This window comes from Triturus cristatus, chromosome 1_2, assembly GCF_964204655.1.
Source record: "Triturus cristatus chromosome 1_2, aTriCri1.1, whole genome shotgun sequence".
Taxonomy (NCBI): Eukaryota; Metazoa; Chordata; class Amphibia; order Caudata; family Salamandridae; genus Triturus; species Triturus cristatus.
In genome coordinates, this window is record NC_140580.1 from 940,983,079 (window position 1) to 940,999,156 (window position 16,078).

Below are 16,078 nucleotides of genomic sequence, written 5' to 3' on the forward strand. Positions count from 1 at the left end.
GTTGAAGTCAAATTATGTGTAGTTGAATTGTGTTTTGTGGAGTGTAATTATGTGGTTTGGAGTGGTATTAAGTTGTGTGGAATGTTATTATGAGATGTGGAATTATGTGGTATGGAGTGAAGTGGAAATATGTGTTTTTTAATTTTTAGGATTGTAATTATGTGGTATGGAATGTTGTTGGGTGAAATTATTTATAGCTGAATTGTGTGGCATGGAATTATGAGATGTTCAAATGTGCTGTGTGATAGACTTAGCATAGCTGCCAATGTTTCAGATTGCTATGTGTGACATTTTCATAATTTCAGTGTAATTATGAGTGACATTTCAACGACTATGAGTGACACTTTCTTGTGAGCAAAATCAAGCAATTAAGAGGAGGGAAACATATACATATCAGAAATTACATCCATTTGAGCAACTAGAAACTCTAAGAAAATCACTGAACTAAAGTGCGCTAACAGCAGGCTACTGAAAACTAAGCAGAGTCTGACTGCGTGAATGTCACCCATTATTACAGTTAAATTATGAAAACGTCACACTTACCAATCTGAAACCTTGGCAGCTATGAATGAATCAGTGTGAAAATGTGCTCTACTTGAGGTGTATTCCTCTGCACCCTCATGATGACCAGCTTGCCAGGTGTCTTTGCAAATTTGCATGCGCCAAGCAGATTTCCATCAGCTACATGTTAATTTAACTCTACAAAATAAATGCATAGGATGTTCTCTGCAGAAATCAGAGGTTTGCCTGCACCAGGTTACACTTACTCCAGCACTTTTAAAGTGGCAGTTCATTCAAGGTCCAATCAGGCCTCCCATAATGTTTGGTTACTCTGCGTAGAAATGCTGCAAAGTTTTTTTTCAATGCTAATCTGTGGTCAGATTAAACCTTCCAAAAAGAGCTGCTTTAATCCATGAGTAATCAGTCCGTTTCTGGGTTCCCGATTCACAAACAGTAATCTGAGACAAAATCCTAACTTTGCGACTTTGGGTATTGACAAAAGGCATTTAGGAGTACTAAAGTTAGGATTTTGTCTCAGTCAATCTTAAATTTGTCTTAAATTTAATTTAAGACCAAAATTTAAAGATTGATTGAGACAAAATCCTAACTTTAGTACTCCTAAGTGCCTTCTGCGAATATCGAAAGTTGTAACGTTAGGATTTTGTCTCAGATCACTTCTGTGAATCGGGCCCTGGGATACTAAAATCACAGTAAGACCCAGTGACCTACCCTCTAGTGCCTCCTCAGTGATCTTCTGTCTGAGGTAGGGTGCAACTGGGATCTAACATGTTTTAGGACTATGTGGTCCATACTGCCCTGGGCTGAAGTGTTTCGTCTATTTAGCCAGGAGAGTGAGAGGAGGGGAGATCCAAGCCTGAAGCTATATGTGCAGTGGTGCTTCTGATGACCCCAGACGAGAGTTAGGCAACAGCTACCTGCGCCACGGTAGGCACCTAGACCCTCAGCACAATCAGCTCGTCTGCGGAGCAAGGTCTGTAGGCGCATTAATAAAACACCTGCTGGACGGAGGGGGACCTGAGGCCTCTTCTGTTTGTGTGTAAATTGGGCCTCACAGGCCTGCGACCAGCAGGCAGAGGCCCGAACTTGAGAGACTGGATGAGGCAATATAGTAGACTGTTAGAGCATGCCTCTCGATGGACTCTAGTCAACAGAGGAGCATTGAGGACCACGGGCAGGCCAACAGGCGTTGGATGGCTGCCAGGTGACTGACCACAGTAACAGGTGGAACTACGAGAGATGACTGGCGGCGCTAACCCTCTGAGGAGCAATAATTCATGGCAGTAAGGAGAGGGGAGGTTATGTCTATGCACTCCGAGAGTGTATTGTGCGGTATCAATACAATGTCACCTGGGTACAGTAACACTTTCACAAACAATTATCACGCATTTAGCAATACTCAATGTGACAACCCTAATCAGTGCAGCTATATGTTTATCTTGCATCTGAAGAAATCAACGCTCTGACACAGGTTAGAGTTACCAATACACCTAGGTCTCAGGAGTTACGAGACCTTCACAATTAACAGTTTTGTTTTTCATTCCGGTATGTCTGCTGCTGAAAGTAGCTATTACTGCCATGTTTAAGTTTTGAAGAAAACAAGTAAGAATCTGCCTGGAAACAGACTACCGTATGTTATTCCTTTAATACTTACTCATTGTTATTTCCGTTCCCCCAACAACAAAACAGCAATGAAATTGAGCACCTCAGCACTGTGATGTCAGCGTGTTGTAATCTTAGATCCCGGCTCCTCCATGAAGAGCGGCTGTTTTTGCACATCGCTCCCCGCAGGGAAGTGGAGGTTATCCCGGGTCACAACATCACCCACTCTAGAGCTCCGGTGCCTTTCTCAAGCCCCTAGCTCCCGGCAGGAACCAGTCCTTGCAGATGTCGCTCTCGAAGCGGTTGACATCGTAGGGCTGCCGGTGCATGGCGCACATGCATCTGCAACAAATCCTCGCGAGACCTAACTTTATAGACACACTACGGAAATACGGCAAAATGTTGTGGGTATAGAAAGGGTCATTCATTACAGGACTACCACACAGGCAGCTGTACTGAATACCGAAATTTACCACATCGCGTTTAGGAGACAGGGGAGGCACCAGAAAACAGACAGCAGCCACATGGAAATAATACTACACCAGCATTGATTAGCAGCACTGGTACTCGAGAAGGCGCGATGCCTGTAATGCGTGATTTTGTATTTCAGTGCGGTGATGCGGATCACCACACTGAAATGCTTTAGTCTAACGCCAGATGCGTGGTACATGGCAGGGCTGAATTAGGTGGCGTGGATTTGGACAAGCTGCGCACGAAAGGCTTTTATGTCATGGGGTATAAAGTGGATGTTTGTCTATTTTTTTTTGTAAAAATAATATGGGCTGTTTCTTAACCTTCCAGTACGTTTCTGAACAATTTGTTAAGCTAAATTGTATTGTTGCATTGTGTGCGCATGCAGGGGAGAACGAGTGTCTGGCAGACATGCAAAAAAATCTTCCTACGTCTCAGTATTAACTTCCACACTTCTAAGCAGTAATTCCAATCCTAGAATGAGTTACCTGTTTGCTTTACAATGACAGTTAGTTAAACAAGTACGTTTTTTGCGAGTCTGTATAAGTAGCAAAGGTTTTAAAGGGATTTTTTTTGTGCAAGGTATTGCTTTTCCCAGTTCACGGAAGGGATAAAAAACATCTCCAGATAATAGGGTTGACAGGATGGTGCGATAGCAGAATATTGATACGTGTGGATCTGGTGAGGACTGCGGGCAGCAAGTGCTTGATACGCTATTTGCATAAGAAAGTACTATATATTTTTTTGTTATCCTCCATTAGTTATTAGTAGGGAAGGGGGAAGAGAAGAGTTTACCGACAGCATTCGGTTAGTCTTAGGTAGACAAAGAATGCTGTGGTCTGTGGTAGACGCCGACCAGAAGTCATAGGTATATGTATCAGGAGCTACCATTGAAAGGAAGTGGAAATGCGCTTTAGATGTTGCCGGTATTGATGGCTACTGTGCGGATGCAGACTTCGCTGGGCTGACAGTGGGTGGGGAAATGCTACGTTGTCACTGTAGGTTTAATTACATGAATCGCGCATTCTCTAGTGTGTGTCCTTGGGGTACTTACTGACTGGTGCTACACATGGGATAAGGTTTGCCTTTGACAGGAGGTATCGTTTAGTGGGGTACATAGTGTAAATTAATGTTGGTGTGAGGAAACAAAAATTGGACCCTTTGTACATTTATTATTATTGTGTGCATCATGCAGAGGATGAAAAGTAGCAGGAACGGCTTTGATGCCGTAGAGAATAGCAGGAAGCCCTGTTTTGGGGTGGTCAGTTGAAGAGATTGTTTAGCATGTTTTAAACTACTACAGGGGCATTGGGGAGGCCAGCAGCTGAAAGACGCTGTCTTTACTGGTAGGCAGCGGTTAGATGGGGACCGGCCATCAGTCTTTCTGTCGGTGGTGGACAGGGGAGCAGTGGGGGGCGGTCACGGGTTCACAGTGACATCCGAGGGGTGGTTTTAATGGCGGGCGGAAAAGCATAACTGCGGGTTTCATGTGGGTGAGAGTAGAGTTAATGGCTGCATTAGGAGCAGGCATGAAGGCAGTGGTCTGTGTTTGGAGGTGGTCAACTGAGCAGGCTTCGCTTGAAGGTGGGTCATCAAGTAGGAGGATGTGTTTGGTGGGCCGGCTGGAGGCAGTGTTATGTAACTTTGCTGGAGGGCACAGCAGCAGTATTTACTGATGTATGTAAATCGCCCGATGAAAGGGCGGATGTGACCAATTGAGGAACCAGAATACTTTTTTATGGCTGGGGTGAGCCCTTACAGTATGGCGGGTCACTGGCCTGAGAGCTCTTGACTGACGTGGAGGATGGGGGGCACGCTCCATGTACTTTGCAGGGGGGCCCCCTCATGTTTCGTTACGCCACTGCTGGCAGCAGGAAGAGGCCCTGAGCGCAGCAACACCCTGCCACCCACGTTTGACCTCCAGCAGTTGACACAGACAGCACCCGCGCTTTCACAAGGGTTGCCACCCGCACCGCCTGTTATCTGTGACTCACCAGCGCTTGACAAGTGCAAATATTTGACCTGTTGAGCCTAGGGCTCTGTGCGAGGCCCCTTCTGTGCCAGGCCCCTAGCACCCATGCAGGCCCCGAAAGGAGAATCTGCTTATGCCCTGAACACTGCCCCCAAAGCCCAGAAGGTTAAAGCCTACAGAAAGGCACATATCTCCCACATGGCAAGGCACACAGCCAGACGGCGAGAAGGCCAGAAAGGAGGCATGTGAGCCTCATGCAGAAAGGCCCACGGCCAAGTGGCGTGTAACCACTGTGCCCAGCTCGTCAACACCAGCCTGCACAGAGGTGGTCCCCACGGGGCTCCTGGCAGCGATCGTCAGTGGCCACACAGGCCCCTCTCCTTCCAGCTGCTGAATCCGTCACATGGAAGCAACGCTAACGACACCCAGTTCAACTGCTGATGGTGGTCAATGCCAGGATTGCATTTACATCTATGTATGGAACGAATCCACTCCTCACTTTAATCTTCTTGTCCCTGGCGCAAGCGACATCATGGCACGCCACCCCACCGACTGCTCCATTACCCACACAAAATAACTGCACACCTTGTGTCCCTACCCACTATTGAAACTTTTGCTGTCTCGGGAGCACCATTCCCAAAGGCTTCTAAGTGGGCAACCTGGATAGATTGACTCAAAACTTATTTGATGCAGTGGGACTAGAAGCAGACAGGCGTCGGCCCACGCTCCTCCATCGGGGCGGCGCCACCATACACCAAGTTTTCCAAAACGTTACGCGAAGCAGGCCCACCATACTCTTACACCACATTCAAAACGGTCTTACTGCTCATTTCGAACCCTTTGGTCATCTTGGACCATGAGTGGGTCTTACTTCGGCAAGCCCAACAGATGCCAGATGAATCCGTGGGTGAATTCTATGCCAGGCTCCAAGAGCTGGCAAGCATGTGCATTTAGTAGAGCATGATGAAATCTGAGCTCAGTTTATCTGGGGCTGATGGTTGGTAAAGCTTCAAGAGCCTATCCTTCAGATGCCCTGCATAACAATGGCAGACATTCTCACCATGGGCCGGTCAAAAGAACTGTAGAAATCACTGCCCACTCACATGGAGGCAACCCTCCAGCACGCCATTAAGGCTGAGTCAGCTAACCAGGTAGGAGCCGTCACATCACCTTTCAGCACAATAGACTACCCCAAGAAGATACAAAAGGCCAGACCTTGTAGGTGGTGCGACAGTCCCACCCCACGCTCTGGAGACTGCCCAGCTAAAGGGAGAAAGTGTTCTACATGTGGGAAAATGAACCACTACTCAAAGGTCTGTCACTGAACACTCCCAGCGAAGGGGCCCAAAAAGACAGGCAACCAGGTGGACATTGAATTTTTTCTCGCAGACAAGGACGATGAATCATAGGAACTGTTCATTCCATACATATCATGGAGCCAACCCGAGGCTGCATCCGCTGCGCCCCCCCGGAGCCAAGTTTCTGTATATGGATAACCACTGGTGGTCCTCATAGACACTGGCACGCCAATCAACATATTGGCCTTATTGATACCCCGCCAAATGGTTTCCCCACAAGTGCTCCACCCCACCACCACAAGGGTATATGCCTATGGCACCTCCAAATGTCTCCTGCATGCAGACATGTTCACCACCACGATCAGCCACCAAACACAAGCCACCAGGCATATGTCACAAAAAGTGGGGCCGATATGCTTTTCAGTTGCCACATGGCCGAGCCCCTGCAGATGGTCCAATTCGCATTTGGGGTCCATGTTAGTGCTGTAGACTCACTCCTGGATTAATTCGAACACCTGTTCCAAGGCATCTAGTTCATCTACACATCATCAAATCTGTAACCAGACCAAAGGTCCATTTGGAGAACCATTGTACTACTGCAGGGTGGCATTCAACCGAAATTGAAGACGGAGCTACTGAAGTTAGAGGTGGCAGATTTCATTTAAAAAGTGCAAGGGCCAATGCCCTGAGTATTGCCCACAGTAGTAGCTCGCAAGCCACAGCAGCTAGGAGCAATACTCATGTGTGTTGACATGAGGCTCCCGAACACCGTGATCAAAAGGGAGCGCCAGATAACACCAACAGTAGACAACATTGTAGGAGAACTTTCTGGCTCTCGATGGTTCTCTAAAATTGACCTTTGGTCTGGCTACCACCAGATTCCCTTGGCATCCGAGTCCTGGCATATGACCACGTTCTCCACTCACCTCGGTTTGAGGCAATATAAGAACCTCAACTTTAGCATCTCCGGCGCCGCTGAGGTTTTTCAAGATTTCATCAGGGGAGTGCTGGCTGGCCTCGCCAGAGCTCTGAATGTCAGCGATGACATTCTAGTCCACGCACCAACTCCAGAGGAACATATTCATCAACTGCGCTCAGTAGTCCACTGGCTACTAAGCTGCGCCATTACTTTGCACAAGGAGAAATGCAAGTTCCTGAAGGAGGAGGTATGTTTCTTTGGGTACCGTTTCGCCTCTAAGGTGATTACCCCGACCCAACCAAAGTCCATGACATCGAGGCCGCACCAGCGCCCTCCACAGTCACTGCAGACAGAAGTTTTTTATGGTCACCTACTGCAGCTGTTTCATGCCAAATCTAACCCAACTCACAGAACCACTGCGTGACCTCACCAAAGCGTCAACCCGCTGGCACTGGGTCCCGAACAGGAGAAGTCATTCAAGGGAACAAAACAGGCTCCGTCTGAAGACATTAGACTCGTTTACATTTACCCCAACAAAGACACTGACCTAGCTGTGGATGCCAGCCCCACAGGTCTTGGAGCTGTACTATCCCAGCGACAATTCATTGGGGTTGAAGGATTTGCCACATCTACTTATATGGACACCCATTTACACTCAGTACCGATCACAAACCCCCGGTCCCACTGTTCAAATGGTCAGCATCAGAACCTCTGCCTTGCATCGACAAATGGCTACTCCAGCTATAGGAATACCTCTTCACTGTGGAGTATCAACCTGGAGCCCACAACCCTGCGGACTACCTCTCGAGACACACCCACCCACCACACCACAGGAAGAGCAAGAGGCTGAGGACACAGAAGAATATGTGACAGTAATCATGGAATGGACATGCCCCCTTCCTATATTTCTAACGGACAACATAGAAGCCACCAGAGCAGACGACTGTCTCCAACATGCCATAGTGGCAACCAGGCTAGGTAGGTAGGATGCCATTATGTCTGTCCTGCCCCAAAAGACGGTGGAAGTCCAGATAACACTAAGGTCCCTGCACAACATGATAGACAAACTCACCATCTCGGCAGACGGATACCTGCTCGGTTCATCATGCCAGCAGGTCTGACTAAGCAGATGGTGGACCTAGCCTATGGATCAAATCAGGGAGTCATCAAGATGAAGAGCAGGCTGAAAAGCAAAGTGTGGTTTCCCAGCCTGGTTGAGAAGGGAGAACAGACAGTCCAGCAATGTGACCTCTGTCAGGCCACCGGGAGGGGCGATCCCCCTCCCTCTGTCATCACAGAATGAGTACCTAAAGTTCCATAGCACAGCACTAGCATGGATTTCAGCAGTCTTCCAGATAGCAGACACTTTTTAGTAGTCGCTGAAGATTTTTCAAAATATCATGAAGTCGAGATCATGAAGACCACCTCCGTGGAAGAGACAATTTCCAAGCTAGAGAAAAACTTAGCCACCCACGGCCTCATACGGGAACTCCGCATGGATAATGGACCGCCTTTCAACCGCCAAGACTTGGCAAACTACCTTGCATCCAGAGAAACCAAACACTGCTGGGTCAACCCCAGTTGGAACCAAGCCAACAGTGAGGTCAAGAGATTTATGAGAACAATCATGAAAGCCATTTGCATAGCCCAAGTGGAGCTGCAGGGTGTAGATAGGGCAATCTACACCTTCTTGAAAGACTATCACCTGACTCCTCACACCTCAACCGGAGTAGCACCCACCATCTTTTGTTTCAGGCAAAGGGTCAAGGACTATATCCCACAATATTCAACATGGGTACAAGCCCTAGTGCTGTCCAGCCACGCTCATTCTCGCTTGGAAAAGCATAACCAACGGGCGACCCAAAGCAGGCAAGCCAAGGTACCGAAACTCTCCATAGGGGACTGGGTGCTGGTAAAAGACCGACATCCAGGGAGTAGATTTCTGCTCCCGTTTGAGTGCAACCCATGGAAAGTCACCAGAACCCAAGAAACCATTGGTGTTGGCCTCAAGAGGCCGAGAGACAGTGACTCAAAATGTCTCCTATTTCAAACAATTTCAGGGAAATCCCAGAGGCCTACATGTCACAATGGACGAACATGCACCGGAGGATCCGGATGATCTGGAAGTGGCCGATCCACTCCTGGCATTCCCAGAATGGCTAACATCACTGCAGCATCCCTGAGAGGTCCCGGAACAAGCCTTGCCGTAAGCCCTGCATGCACTGAAAGACTCAGCACTGAACCAGACCGGCATGGCCAGGACCGCCTGACGTACAATCTCTGGCGGAGTCCAAGTCCATCCCAACCATTTCAGGACTATGTGATGGACTCGCAGAGTTTGGGCAGCAGGCCGGAGCGATCAAGACAACAGACTGTCAATATATTTTAGTTCGCATAGGCCTTATGTTAAGATGAAGCATGCCACGTAGACAGGCCTTGTAGAACAGGGTTGTAGATTTATTCTTCAAGTTACAGCTTTGGTTACAAGTTACAGGAAGATGGTAAGTTCCATATAATGCCCCCACCAGGAGCAGCCTCCTTGCTGCTCAGCCCACACACTCCAACTGACTCATCCACTTCAAGCACCAACACTCCAGCATTCTAATGAGATCACCGCAGGCTGAGCAGCAAGGTAGAAAACAACAATGGGGAGGAGGCATTATCCTAGCAAGTAGATTACAACACCATATTTTGTATTGTGTGTCATACCCCTACTGGGGCTGGTTTAACTGAGTATTTGTTTGCCACTCAGCTGGTTGTTTATCGTTCTTGTTAGTTATAATATAGGAGGAATGTAGTGTTGGGGGCCAAGGGATATTTAGCAACGTGCCCCTGGCCTCACAAGGTATTTGGGTTGGCCTCGCGGTCACCTGACCAGAGGCATAAATAAACGGGTGGAACTGCGCATATTCAGTTCCACGCGAGACCACGACACGTGTGTGCTGCACATTTCTTACACCGCTGTGTGGCCTGCGCGCAACGATCTGTGGCTGGCCTAGTCAGTTGACGCCCAGAACACAACAGCCACCTCCCTCAACACCATGCCAGGTCTTCCTCTTGGGCCGCACACGCATGGTGAACAGTCCAGAATAGGGGCTGCCACACTATCCACCGCTTCTCACCTCGCCAGGCCCACCTACTATAAGAATATTAGACGATTAATAAGATTTCTCCTGCCTGCATCACTCAATGTGTGCAGGGCCTCCCCTACCACCATGCTAACCTTTGTTAGAGCTAAAACTAACCTCTTCAAAAACTGCTAAATGTCAGCTGCTAGATTACCCCACAATCCAACAGCCAACCACTGACTCAGGGCAAAGTGCCCTATCCCATACATGCCAATAGACCCAATTCAGGCGGGAGACACACGTTTTTTTAAGACAAAAGTAACTTTATTTTAGGTATCCCCCACCTAACATTGCCTTTGTTTCTATATACAAGATTATGGGCAAAATACACCTGCTGCGATTTTGTTTTCAAAATCTCTCAGTTTGAAAACGTTGGCATGCATGCTATCCACTTAGCCCCACTTTTTACACAACGAACCTGTCCTGACCCCAGCCCACCTGGACTCCACCACATGCCTCAATCACCCTAGATACGTTGTAAGGATTCTACTACTCCCGGGTACCCCGATTCTGAGTGGCGACTGGTTTCCAGCCTCACAAGTGGTGGGATTGGGCAATGCGTGTGCATTTACTAGCTTGCTGTCCCTAAAGACCACCAGGAAACTCTGAGTTGGAAACACTGTCCTGTGGCAGTCTACTGGCCATCACCTGTGCATTCCACCATCTGGTGGCAGTGTTGTAGTTTGCTAAATAATCAAAGGTCAAGAAATCCTCTAAAGGCAGCTCTGTACAGAAGCAGGCTCTGGGGGGTAATGGCACCCTGTACCTCTTCCATACAGTGATGGATTCCTATCCTGATGGGGTCAGGGTACCTTCTGTTAGACCTCAGTACAGTAAATGCCCACAATGCCCAGTGACTGAATCATACAAGCCAACATTTTAAAACATTAGATTTATAAAATTTCGTGGGAATATATTTTCCCCTTTGATTTCTAGTGAAGCAGATGCAATTTTAGATGGGAAACAGCTAAACTAAAACCATTTTTGTCTTCAAAAATCGTGAGTCTCCCACCTGAAAGGATTCTGTGGGCAGGTGTGCAGAATTCCTGTCCCATACATGCTAACATTTGGAAATCAGAAACAGGAAGAGTAATGCAAAAAGTATCAGGGGGATATATTTTACCTGTTGAGGTGGGGACAGTTAGAAATATTGGAATTTCCATGCCTGAACCGGGTCTGTTTAGGGCGTAGATCTTCAAAGTGGGGGGCGCGGCATACTCTCGGGGGGAATGCACACTCCACCTCATCATTTCAGCTTCCGTTGTCGTTTTTAGGTCTCGCCTGATCCAGCGCTTGCGCTGATCTGGCCGAGACATTTTGTATACGGGCTTTTCAAAGTGCTGCCATGGCCTAAAGCTTCAGTGCACGTGAACGTGCACGCGCGCAGCGCCATGTGTCTTACCTCCGCAGCACGTGATCGCAATCGCGATCACTTTCACTTTCTCGGCCGTGTTGCGAAAGCTTGTTATTCTTTGTTTTGTTTCGCTAGTTATATTGTCACTTTGCTTTACCAACATGGTTCTTGTTTGTCAGTCAGTCTTTTAGTTTGTTGATTATCTGCCCCCTTTGTCTTATGCGTGGTATTGTTTCTACTGTTTACGTTTTCTTAGCTATTTGCTTATCTTCTGTGACATAGGAATATTCTGTTGCCATTTTACATTATCCTGATGTATATTCCTTTTTTATCCCAGCTTTACGCTAAACTATTTAAGTCTTTGTGAACACGCGCATATGTTAATGAAGCTACAATGCGTAAGCACTTTTGGTTTGTTACATTACATTTTGATGAGGTTGGAACAAATTAAGATTGGGCTGTTTATGAATAACACTCGTTCTCTGCTGGTTAGTATTAAGAGTTGGCACTTGACTGAAGACCTGGGTCGAATGTATTAGCGCCGTGAAGCCAGCATGTGAGTTCATGCTCGGTAAATAAAATTAAAACCCGATTATCTACAATATCTTGAAGCCAGCATGTGACTTCATGCTCGGTAAATAAAATTAATACACGATTATCTACAATATATGGGCACATTAAGTTTTATGGGCAGTAGCATGTAGTGACGTTATTTCTATTTTGATGATATGACGACCTGCCCTAATTACTACAGATGACCATAAACCACTGGGGCAGTGTGGTAGCCATGGTCAAGCCACCAGAAGCACAGCACATCCTGATTGTTTGGTGCCGCTGTTGTGTATTTGATTTCTGCTCATTATGAAGTAGGAAGCGCCACTTCTGTGCACTACAGCAAGGCGAGCCGAGCAGTATTTAGGTACACTGCAGCAATGCCAACTTATGATAATTGATTGCTGTTTTTATTAAGGACCCATTTTTAATTTCTTCTAATATTGCATGCACAACATTCTCACTTGGATGTTCAGAGAATTTTTCAAATCTTAACACGGAGGTACACAGTTCCAGAAGTCAGGAATGGTATGGCGCAGTTTTCAGCAGACAAATTATTTATGAGCAAACGTATATTGCTCCTGCATAGTCCAGGTCTAGCGGGATACATTTCTAAGTGCATCAGTGAAGGCTTAGGTGAGATTTGCAAGGGGGGTACGGTGTTCTCCTTGCCGAGGCGGTCTCAGAAACCTGCTGTGAGGAGCATCCAAAATGGAAGCAAGATGGACGATTTGTGCGAGTGTAAGTTAAGGACCTGTGCTACAAGGCAAGACTATACAGTTTTCAAGAGCTTCTTCAAATATGAGGGCGCCGTATTGCTTCTCAAAGTGTCAAATGCGATCCCACTTCTAGGGAAGAGAATATAAACTTTAAAAAATATTGCAAAATAAATCCTTCCCACCTGCCCTGGGTAAATTGTTCCGTAGTCTTGGGATGGCACCGGGGAAGGCCAGCTTACTTTTTGCTGCTTCAAAATTGATACACCTTTGAAGTTCTGGATTATTTTATATATAGGTTCCTTTCCCAGGCTATTGCTGTTTAGCAAATATACGTGCCAAATGTACTTTAAAACTCCCGATTTGACAGATTTTTTTCAAAAAATTAAGCAAGGGAAACATTCATCCCGTATTTGTTGGGCAGACTCACTTACTCGCAATTCATTTACGTTACACTTCCTTCAAATTCACCATCTTCTGCTGGATGCTAAAGGTACTGCAAGGCATCCCACACTGTCAGCCGCTATCGGACTGCTATCGGATGCAGTTGTGCGCTCAGGCTGCAGCATTTTATCCAGAGAGCTATTAATCTCAGATCAGCACTAGAAACCGAGAAATCCTGTCAAACAAAGGTGCTCACCTTGCGTGAAATGCAAAAAAATTCATTTACTCAGAACAGCAATTAATATTCACTATTGTAGCAAGCGCCAGCAACGGATTCCCTTTTAGTTGTTGTGTTGCGTATGAGGGAACTGCTTCAGCAATACAACCTCAAAATTCTAACAGGGTAGGTTAAGAATGAACAAATGCAAACTGAAGAGTGTGGGAGAGAATAGCCATGTAGTCAAGCAGATCACCATGGTAACACTCTCTACCACAAATAAAGATGAGTTGATTTCTATCAGGACACCTATGGAAAACAGAGACCCAATTTGAAGACATTAACCTGGTGAGACAATTGGGACCAGGGAGACACAAAAGGTTCAGAAGAAGGACTACTCCATAACAAGAATTTGCACTGCAATAGGTCTCACATTTGTGGGAGTTTGAGATGTTGGCATTGTAAATGACAATGCCTTTTATTTACGTGTTGGTTTTTAAAACATAAATGAAAGGAATTGATATTTACAATGCCAATAGCTTAAACTCTCGCAAATGCGAGACCTATTGCATTGCAAATGCTTGTTCATATTGAAATGATATTTCCTTAGGTGTTTCATGCCCTGTATCAAATGGCACTTTCTGATTGGAGTAATCAAGCAGAGTGTTGAAATGAATAATCGTACACAGAAAGGATTCTTCTTAGGATGTATTCCAACACTTAAACCCCCTTGACAGCACCGCAAAGCAAACACAACCGCCAGCTGGCAGCTCCGTACATCGAGCTGCCAAGTGCCAAGCATTCTACAAACTCAGCGCTGCCCAACTCTAGAATCAACGTCACTCAGGGTGGCTCAAGCAAATGCACGAGCACGAACACAACACTTACCCCTTTCCCCAGAAACAAAAACAAAAATACAAAAACATTAAGAATAAAATACAAGGTAGTAATGAATATATTATGGTTAAACCTAAAATTATACCTACCCTAAAGAAGTAATAACACGTCAAGATAACACATAAATAGAGCACAATTTTACACAGACAAATTAACTGTAGATGTGTGTGATATAATCATCAAATGTTTTAGGTATGGTACACAAGCGTTTTGCCCGAGACACCTCTCCCCCTCCAACATTTTTAGATTCACCATGGGAGGAACATTCGGTACTAACATCACTTGTAGAAGCATCCGAAGATTGGACAGGAACATCAATAGAATCATCAGGTGAACACACCTCCTTGGTATCTTCTACCTCATCAATCCAGTCATACCTACGCACCTGCGCTTTTTATCCTTGGCACAAACCTCCTCAACACATCCTTTGTATAAAGCAATTCTGTTGGCATTCCACACTTTCCCATCACTTAATAGTGCAGAATTACAAAGAATTTTAATTACTTTGAGGGAGCGGAGTATTTGCTCTCTCCTTTGCGTATTAATCTTTCCTTCTTGACCTTCACAATATCACATACCTGCAAATTAACTTTTCTCCCTTTACTAGCTCCAGCATGCTTTTCCACCAAATTACTCTGTTTAATTTCAAGAGACTGCTTAACATCCTTCTCTGACCAGGTAACAATCCTAGTACATTTCAAGCAACCCATGTTATCCTTGGTAGGCGGAGATCTCCCCCTCATGAGTTCAAAGGGGGAGTGACCAGTGCACTGACATTTGGTGACTCTACGCGCAGACCATTTTCCTCAATTCATCTTCCCAGTCTCTACCATTGCTGTATGATAACTCAATAATGAATTAATCACCCTGTTGAAGCGCTCAACGCTTTCATTGCCTTCTGGATGATAAAGAGAGGCAGTTCTATGTACAATGTCAGTTTAACTAATAAATGTCTTAAAATACTCACATACAAACTCCCCACCATTGTCGGACATTAAATCCTTAGGAAGATCTTCCCTTGCAAAAACTTCTCCTAAGAAACTTAATAAATTTTCACAATCTGCCTTCTCTCCAATTTTACTCTCAGGCCGTTTGGAGAAATGATCCATAATGACACAAATGTACTTTTGTATACCATCCACGGTTTTAACAGGACCAAAAATATCCACACCAATCCTTTGCCATGGCATACTAGGATCTACGATGGGATGTAATCTCGGTTTAAAAGTGATTAAGCTTTTGTCAGAATTGGTGCACTCAACACAATCACGGACAACCCTTTCAATGTCCCTGTCAACAGCTGGCCTCCAGTATGATTGTTTGAGCCTACACTTGGTTTTAACAATCCCCAAGTGCCCTTCATGACAAAGGTTGATAACCTTATCACGGAAAATTTTAGGTGGAACTAACTTACTATCCCTGAGCAATAGTTCCTCTTCGAAAGAAAGTTCATTCCTCACCTCCCAAAATGAAATAAATTCGCTGGATAAACTAGACTTCTCAGGCCATCCCTTGAGAATGTACTCACCAACCACACGTAAAATCTCATCACTGTAGATGTTGCTAATCCAGCCATCATGATGTATGCTCGCTAGCTCATGACCAAAAATGCCTGCTACTAACCAATCGTCCCATTCACTGTACAAATCTTCACACACAGGTAAGGGACACCTGCATTTCAAATCCTAGGAACATACATGATATCATAAACAAAATCCAACAATTGAACAGAGAAGCAAGATATTCTGGGAGAAATGTTATTTAAACCATGAGATGTAAGTACTTTTGTGAGGGGTTTGTGGTCGGTTCTCACTGTGACACACGTTCCCCAAACAAATTGCCTAAAGTGATTTAGTCCCCAGACACAACTAAGAGCTTCCCTTTCAATAGCAGAGTATTTTTCCTCTGTGGGTGTAAGTGCTCTCGATACAAATGCAACCACACACTTACTTTGCAATTGGGACAATACAGCACCCAAACCTCTCCCACTTGCATCAGTTGTAATAAAACATATACGTTTTGGGTCAATACCTTCTATACCTTGGAGTG